Raw genomic sequence first — 9284 nt, 5'->3', positions numbered from 1 at the left:
TTCCCATGAGTAGCAAATCAGAGAGCACAGAAACATATAAAATGAAAGTCTTCATACTATGCCTCCACTTACCTGCTTTCTCTCAAAACAGGTAACCACTCTTATAGTTTACTTTTTATTCTTCCAGAGATACTTCATGTGTGTAACATCAAATCAAATATATTTTACTCCCATGTGAATGCTATTGCCCTGAAATTGCTTTTCTTTTATTAAAATCTACCATGGCTGTCAAACTCTATCAGCACATTTAGCACTTGCTCACTTTTTCATGAATTTCATAAAATTCCATCCCTTTGGAAGGATGGATATTTATGGATGTATGAATGCTTTCAACTAACTAGAAATATAGAATCTTTGGTTGCATGTTTAAGTTGTTTTTTAAAAACAGCTCTGGGATGTCTGTTTTTCTTAGTGTAATCCTCACTCAGACAATTATATTTATAGGATCAGATTCTAAAGAGAAATTATTGGGACAAAGGGTACATTACCTGGTAATTATGATTAAATTTGCCAAATTGCTTTCTTTGCTCGTTTCTTACTCCTGGAGTGTTTGTGGTGAAAGAGCCATCTAACAAACATGAGAATTTTTTGGTAATGTTTATTTATTCATTTTGAGACAGAAAGAGAGCAGGGGAGGGAGAGAGAGAGAGAGAGAGAGAGAGAGAGAACCCCAAACAGGCTCCGTGCTGACAGCACAGAGCCCGACGTGGGGCTCGAACCCATGACCCGCTAGATCATGACCCGAGCCGAATAGTCAGACGCTTAACTTACTGAGCCACACAGGTGCCCTACCAACATAAGACTTTAAGTGACTTCTTGAGGGTGACAAGATGGAAAATGAGAAAATGATTCAGTCCCTGTTGTACGGGCTCCTGTGTCAGCTCGGGACTCAAGGTTCCAGTTTCTTGTATGAGAATAACTTCCATTATGTCTTTAATATATTTGTTATATGTTCAAGTTCCCCACGTCCGTTGTATTTTTACGCTTGATCTTAGCCAAAAGGCCCAGAAGTGATGTACCGTTTTATTTTTAAACACGGCACAGGAAGACTAATGGTTATTTCAAATGACCCTACTGAAGGCATCAGTGAAAAAACAGAGTTGTTCCAGCTTTATGTAGAGTGCCAACGTCCACCCTGACGTCCGTCTCTGTGAATCAGCACAAACGGGCTGAGAATTGCATAACCAAGAGTTCGAAATTCTTGAATATTTAATACGAAAGAAGCATTCTCTAAGGAGAAATTTAAGCCCAGAGAAAGAATACAATCTGTCCAATAAAAGAAAAGAAAACAAAGCATCAGAAGGAGAACACTGTGAGTGGCTCTTCTCTCACGGGGGGGTCTGGTGGAGGATCTTGGATTTCTGAAGGTAGAGGACGTGCCTGTGGTGCTTGTGGAGAAGAAGGACCATATAGGCGCTGGCCCAGCCCATGAGACTCAGAAACAAGAAATCCCGCAGGGCCATGAGGATGGGAAACGTCCACTTCATGATCTGGCTTCTTGGGAGGACGTAAAGCAGCTATTTCCGTGGCTAGCTTGTGACCTGTTTAGGCTGCTCGTGTTTCTGACGTAGTAGAGTAAGTTCATGCTGACCAAGGAGTTGAGGACCCAGAAGAAGAGGCAGAAGGGAAGGATGTGCCGTGTGGATGCTGGCTTGAAGCCGGCGGGCACGGGGGGCTCTGGGGCTGATGGTGGTGGCCTGGACCACGGCGAGGAAGCTGCTGGTGGAGATCGAAAGGCCCCGGGCCACCCTCTCCAGAAACACAAACGCTTTACAGCCCATGTCACCCAGGACGTTTCTCACACCAAACATCGCTATTGTTTTCAGCGTTACCTTGGACAAAAGTATCACGGTATTTGTAAAAGCCAAGTGGATGCTAAGAAGGTGTACAGATTTCGGCGCAGTGCCCGAAAAGAAAGCGCACGTATACTTGACAAACACAGAGATGTTCCCCACGATGCCGGGTCCGGTGAGAAAGAGAAAAATTGTTGCCCGGAGGGTGTTCAAAACCATGTTTTTGCTTCAAGGGCAGAGAAATTTGAATCCAGCAAGAGCCTTTCGAAGCAAGCTGTGGGCCCAGTGGATCTGCGAAGAAAAATGCACATCAAAGGGCTCCTCCGGTGCACAGAGGACAGTCACGGTGTATGTGACAGAGCAGATTTCTGTCCAAAGAACTCTTCCTTTCCCCGTGAGCGCTCTCGGCGGGTCTTTCTATGTGGCTTCGGATGCGATCCTGAGAATCAGAATACAGAATCTGAAGTGGCAGTCCGGATTTGTCTGTCTGGCTCCACACCGGCGAAGACAAACTACGTGCTCCAGAGTTTACGTGTCCCCGATACGTTCGATCCCAGCGTGTGCTGAGCGGAACTAAACTTTCCCCCAACCGGACGTCCCCCTGTGCTTTCCAGTTCCTCGCGTGACATCACCATCAGCCACCCCCAGGAAATCTGGGTCTTGCTCACCGCCCCACGTCCCCACACGAGAGCCTGAAAACCTCCCGTTGCATCAGTGTCTTTTCTAGCTCCCACATTCAGCCTGTCTCATCTGAACCCCTGAGGCTCAGCAGGCATGACGAATCTCATTCTGACGAGGATAACAATTTCCTGGTGTGCCTCCCGATTCCAATCTTTATACCTCTGATACACAGCCCTGAATACTTCCAGAGGTGTCTTTGAAAGCCCAGACTGAGTCTGTGAGTTCACTGCTTGCAAGTTTTCACCGGGTTTTCCTAGTTTCAACACCAAATCAGACGGCGTAGCCTTTGGAGATGGGACCCCAACTTTTAAAGCCGGATCAGCCAGAGACGTGCAGACATGGTCCATGGGCTAGATGAGCTCTGATGGGACCTGACACAGTCTGGGCAGGGCCCGGGGGGTGGGGGGTGGGGGGGTGGGGGGACCTTGGAATGCTGCCCGGCAGGGGGGCAGGGGTCTGCACAGGAGGTCTGAGTCCCGCTGAGGACACGGAGGACACCCCAGGGGAGGCCTGGGTCCCTTCAGGGCGTGTTACTGGCGCCCCGGAGGGGGCGGTTAGGAGAAGCCAGCTAACAAGGAACTGGGTGCTGTCCTGAGACAGGGGCGGTTAGGAAGTAGGGACTCCCAGGGGTGGGCAGGGTAGCCAAGTGGGCTGGGGCCGCTTGGGTAGGAAAAGAGGAAGCACAGCCACGAAGGGTGATGGCACCGGTCACACTCGCTCAAGAGCCCTGGGGGAATCCGTGTTTGCAGGGAATTGAGCGGTCAGCTGTCCCGCGGCTGTCCTCCCGCCCTGGTTAACAAGGGAACTGAGGCGCCTGCTGTCAGTCCCAGCCCGCCGGCCCCCTTCGCGCCTGGGTGAAAATGCACGCTCTCGCCCCCAACCTCTCCCACCTCCCTTTTCACCCAGAAGTGGCTAAAACACTGCTGACAGGTTCCCCAGACAACATAAACCAGGGGGTCTGACTGAACCGCGGGGCTTGCACGGGCCCCGTGTGCTTGGAAAGGCGACCCACCGGCCTTCACCCGCTCCCTACGCTCCAGTCCTTAAGGGCTCGGACGACCGTGGCCCGGAAGGCGTCTGGCAGCACGAGCTGCGTGAACTTAGGCTTGTGTCCGGGTTTGGCACCAGGAGGCCTCAGGACCCGGGGACCTCGGTCGCGGCCTTTGGGCCCCCGCGTCCTCCCCCCCACGGACACGTGGGGAGACCAAGGCCTGCGCCACGTTGTCGGAGAAAGCGAGACAGGATCCCAACTGCCTCGCACCTCGTGAAATGAACGGCCCGCCTGATGGCAGGAACAGCACCTGAGCCAACCTTCTGGAGTCAGAACAGATTCACTGTTTAGTCCAAGCCCTGGAATCTGTTACAGTGACTGCACTCAGCACAGCTCAGCCCCGCCGTGTCCTCATCAAATAGGTTCCCGTTTGGTTTTGCTTCTCTCGACCCAGAGTCTCCCAAGTTTGCAGCCTTCTTTTCATCTTCCCCAAATTTCAAAGCTCTGAATCAGAGTTGGGACCGGTGTCTGTGTCACCCAATCAGCCGCTTCTCTTCGTTTCCGACCGAACCCTGGCAGAGGAGGGAGGGACGGTGTCCTCCCAGATTCGTTTTTGGAAATGTCGAAGGAAACGATTTTCCCAGACACCTTCTCCCTTCAGACAGGTGCGTAGAGCCCCTTCTGGATCTAACACCTACCCGCTGAGCCAAGGAGGCGCATCCCTGTCGGCTCGTGTTCTCAACTAACTAACAGATGAGATCAGCGCTTTCGGCTACAGACCCCTAGGGTCCAATTGCAGGGGATTGCCTCGGGCCCCCACCTCACCACCCGGCAACCCTGCAACGAAGAAGTGGGATTTCGCCAACAGCCACTGCAACGGCCACCCTGGTGGCTGTTAAGAGGTGCCCCGGGCAAGCGCAGGAGCAAAGATGACCTACACTTGCGGTAGCACGTATGATAGACGGGGAGGCCGCAGGGTGCAGGCGGGAACACAAGCTCGTAGTGAAACGCATGCACTTGGGGATTAGCAGCACACTGGCCGAGACAAGGCCGGCTCAGCCGCCGAACACAGATGCACCAGACGCGGGTACAGATGTTGTAAACGCTGACGGGGCCGCAGAGTCGTAACACGGGTTGAGCGTGGGGGCCGAAGAAAGAGTTGTTCCTGGAAACCCGAACTACCCTCACGCCTGCTTGCTTTCTGGCTAAAAGAAGGCGGGAGCCCGATGTGGGGGCCCACCGCGGAGTGTCTTGTGGTACCAGACCCCGAACCCAAACGCGTCTGGAGGCACCTTTGCGGAAAGCGGCCCCACCCGCTTTCTGGCCCCGGCACGTACCTGGGTAAGGTCCGACGGGTCAGGGCGGTCAGGCTCCCGGAGCCCTCTCGGGGGCTCCCTCACTTGGTCGCAGAGAAAAGCGACGGCCCTGCCTCCGAGGCGGACTCTGTAGGGCCCAGGGCGAACTGGAGGAACCGGTCAGCTGTGCTCACCCGGCACCTGCTGTGCGGTCAAGTTCTAGGTCGGTCCTTCTGGTATTTGTACCCTCTGGGTTTGAGGAGCTCTTGGCAAACACACACCGTAACCAAGACCTCAATTTCCAAAGTTGTCAGCCCGCTCGGGCGGAGAAAACCCTCGGCGGAATCTCGGTCCCTGAAGTATAGCTGTGCGTCTCCCTCCACAATTACAAGTGTGTGGCTCAGAAATGTTCTCGGTCTTAATGAGGCTTAATTGTGTTAATGGGAAGGTTGTGCCATGGGAAAATGAACAACAGCCAGGCTTCTGTATCCAGCCTTTCCTATTTTTCTGGCCCCCTCCTCGCCTCCCCTAAGTTCCAAGGCTGTGAATCAGAATGGGGACGGGCTCCTGGACACATAGAAGTCTCTTTCCTTTCTTTCTCGCGGTGTCCTTTATGCACAGGCATCTAACAAAGGGTGGCTGGGGTGGAGATTCTGTTTTCTGCGCGCGTCACAAGCATGATCCGGAGAGGACAGGAGTCGCCACGCTCCGCCTATGCACACTGTGTTTTAGTGGGGAGGTGAGTCTCCTTCCACCTCTCTGAGATCCAAGCTGAGACTCTGTCGTGAAAGACGTCCAGACAAACAAGAGGAAACGGGACAAACAAGAGGAAACAAGCAGGCATTTATTAGCACATCTACCTCCTGTGCACTTGAAGATAACCAGAAAAAATTGAGTACCTCTCCGTGGGGGCGGAGAATTCTGGCTAAACACCACGGATTTAAGGGAGGGGTAAAGGAGATGACTGATCATTTTTCAGAAGTTAGAGAAGTCAGGAGCCCACAAATACAGATTCTTAGCGAGTTAAACAGAAAGTGATCACAGCAGACACACTGTAGGGCAATTCATAGCACAGAAGTGAAAAGATTTTTAAAGCAGCCAGAAAAAAAGATTTCTGAGGAAAGGATGTGCAGATTGGCATAGATTTCTCAAAAGTCTGAAGTGAGGGGCGCCTGGGTGGCGCCGTCGGTTAAGCGTCCGGCTTCAGCCAGGTCACGATCTCGCGGTCCGTGAGTTCGAGCCCCGCGTCGGGCTCTGGGCTGATGGCTCAGAGCCTGGGGCCTGTTTCCGATTCTGTGTCTCCCTCTCTCTCTGCCCCTCCCCCGTTCATGCTCTGTCTCTCTCTGTCCCAAAAATAAATAAACGTTGGGAAAAAAATTAAAAAAAAAAAAGAAAAAAAAAGAAAAAAAAAGTCTGAAGTGAGAAGATATATTTTGACACTGTTGGGGGAAAAAAAATGCTGTCAACTGGCAGGGTTATACAAAGTAAATGTGTCTCTCACATATAAGGATAACATAAATATAATGTGAGGTGAAGTAAAATAGGGCGATACTGCCACTAAGAAAGATTTATTAAGGAGTCTTCAAGTTCATACTTGAGGAATTATTAAAAAAAAAAAAAACCTAGGAGAGCTAAAGTGTAAGTAAAAAAAAAAAAAAAAAGGAAAAGAAACTGTTAAATAGATAAACACAAGCAAATATTGCCAGTGTAAGATGATGGTGAATCAGATAAATAATGTCTCCTTTTTGACTGAAAAGATGGGAATTAAAGTACTGGATAGGAATAGTTTAGCAGAAAGAAGCAATTAGATTTCCAGTGTTTTAAAGTGTTGTAATGCTTAGGGAACCTTATGGAGTACCGTGACTTCAGGCTCTGTAAAGTCAACCATGCGGGATGACATTCCAGTAATAAGCACGCAAAAAAAAAAAACCTGAACAAAATGTATACCACGTGGATGGGTGGAGGAAAAGAAGAGTAGAATAACGGGAAATGAAAGAAGAAAAGACGAAGCGGAAGGAATGATAAACACAAATACGGGAAGAGTACAAATCAAAGAAATCCAAGTAGATCAGTACATACCGTAACAACACGTTAATGCCCAACCATGGAATGGCCTCTCATATGGGAAGGATCTCTGGGCAGGTTTGGGTTTCGGCTAAAGGAGTCCGAGCAGGGGCTTGGGGAAGCAGGATCAGTTCATGTTTCTGAGATGGGATTAGCAATTCGGAGAAGCCAGCAGTAAGTAAGAATTGGGTGCAGTCGTGAATCTAAGGTGGGTTAGCAATGGGGGGTCCCCGGTAACAAACAGATATATCAAAAGTGCTTTGGGGTGGGGCGCCTGGGTGGCTCCCTCGGTTAGGCGGCTGACTTCCGCTCAGGCCCGTGATCTCACTGTTCATGAGTTCGAGCCCCACGTGGGGCTCTGTGCTGACCGCTCAGAGCCTGGAGCCTGCTTCGGATGCCGCGTCTCCCTCTCTCTCTGCTCCTCCCTCACTCACGCTCTGCCTCTCTCTCTCTCTCTCTCTCTCTCTCTAAGATAAATAAAGATTTACAAAAATTTAAAAAACTGGTTTGGGGCATCATTGGTATGAAAGTAGTAGGGATTTCAAGAGGGGGCGTTTACAGTGTTGTTCAGCTGCTCTGTGACCTTGGAAGAAATGGTCCTGCCTGTACACTTTGCAGCCTGATTTGCCTATATGCGTCCTCAAAGCCTGATGAGTGCTTTTCTCTTTTTCAGCATGAGCTGACTTTGATTCTCTCAGTCTGGGGGAGATTTTACTCTTCGAAACATCGAACGTTTATATGTTTCACAAATATGAAACAATTTAATTTGCTCTCATGGATTTATTCCTGAGAAAGCAACGAGTCAGTAAATCACTTTCCCAAGGTCTCAGAGCTGGCCGTTGGCGGAAGCCGACATCAAACTCAGGAAACGTTAATTCCAGAGGCCATAGATCAAGACGTTACTCTTTGCTGCCTATGACTATTGCATTAGGGGAAATTAGATATCAAATACTTCTCTTTTCCCTCTTTAAGAGGCCTATCCAACACATAATGACAGATCAGGTTAAGAGTAAAATTGTGGAAGAAGATACCTTGACTAATGAAAATAGCAAGAATGTAAGAGAACCTATATTAATATGACACAAAACAATGAAGGCAAGAGAACATTCCTGCTGACCATAGAGGGTTTCCATATAGTGATAAAAGTTCCAAATCATATAATAAAAGAATTCCCAACTGTACATAGTTATTAAACTAATCTTAAAATATAGAAAACAGAAGTGATAGAACCACAGGGGGAAATTTACATATTCACCACTATAAAATTTCAACATACCTTTTTCACTTATTGATAGGTAAATAAGACCAGAAATTAGTAAACATTTAGAACAACATAATTAATAATTTAAAACATATTTAGACTCTTACATCCTAAAATTAAAGAGAATATGTATTATTAAGATGGTGTAGGGGCGCCTGGATGGCTCAGTCAGTTGGGCATCCGACTTCCGCTCAGGTCATGATCTCGAGGTCCGTGAGTTCGAGCCCCGCGGCGGGCTCTGTGCTGACGGCTCAGAGCCTGGAGCCTGCTTCGGATTCTGTGTCTCCCTGTCTCTCTGCCCTTCCCCACTCACTCCCTGTCTCTCTCTCAAAACTAAATAAACATAAAAAAAAGAAGGTGTGCAAAACATTACGGGGCCCTAAGGTCTCAAAAAATATTTTAACAGTATAGTGAAAACTGTATTTTCTGAAAAATATAGTTAGGTTAGAAATAAATATCAAAAGGTAAAACATAGTATTTCCCTGCTTGTTTTCATTTATTACATATGCACGGATCCCAAAACAATACACATGGAGTTTCCCTTGTTTGAAACTCTATTAAAATGGTACCTTAACTTACCTTTCTCCTGCTTGTCCATCTTGTGGTTGTAGGCGCAATTCATTATACCCAGTGCTGTCAAATATTCAGTTGTACGAATGTATCACTACGTCTTTATTCATTCTCTTACCGACTTAGATTTATTTCTAGTTCTTGTTGGTTGTTATTCATTTGCCCTAAAAGCAACTCTACCAACTGCCTTGTGTCCTGCACAAACGTGCCAGACGCACCCTACAGAAGTGGCTCTCAAAGTACCGAGTGCCTCAGTGCTCCCTGGACGGCCTGTTAAAACACAAATCATTGGGAAACACTCCCAAGAGTTTCGGACTCAGTAGGTCTGGGACGGGCCATAGAATTTTCATCTCTAACCAGTTCCCAAGTGATGCTCAGATCTCTGAACCCCACGCCAGGACCACACTTCAAAAACTAGTATTCTAAGGTATACGTCGTAGAGTAGTAAGGTATCTGGTAACAGTGAGATATGGCAGTGGTCGCTTAACAGCTGAGTCATAGGCCATGAGTTATTCAAACTTCCTGGTTAATAATTCCAGGGGTGCCTGGGTGGCTCAGTCGGTTAAGCGTCCGACTTCGGCTCAGGCCATGATCTCATGGTTCGTGAGTTCGAGCCCTACGTCGGGCTC

The 9284-nt window shown here is 48.7% G+C and overlaps 1 pseudogene; it reads right to left on the bottom strand.

Annotated features, from left to right (window-relative positions):
- Positions 1-760: 760 nt before the first annotated feature.
- Positions 761-2213, bottom strand: LOC121020357 (putative vomeronasal receptor-like protein 4; annotated as a pseudogene).
- Positions 2214-9284: the final 7071 nt, after the last annotated feature.

Source organism: Herpailurus yagouaroundi, unplaced genomic scaffold, assembly GCF_014898765.1.
Source record: "Herpailurus yagouaroundi ecotype Mexico unplaced genomic scaffold, PumYag 250, whole genome shotgun sequence".
Lineage (NCBI taxonomy): Eukaryota > Metazoa > Chordata > Mammalia > Carnivora > Felidae > Herpailurus > Herpailurus yagouaroundi.
Note: the sequence above shows the minus strand (reverse complement) of the source record. Positions and strands in the feature narration are given on the sequence as shown.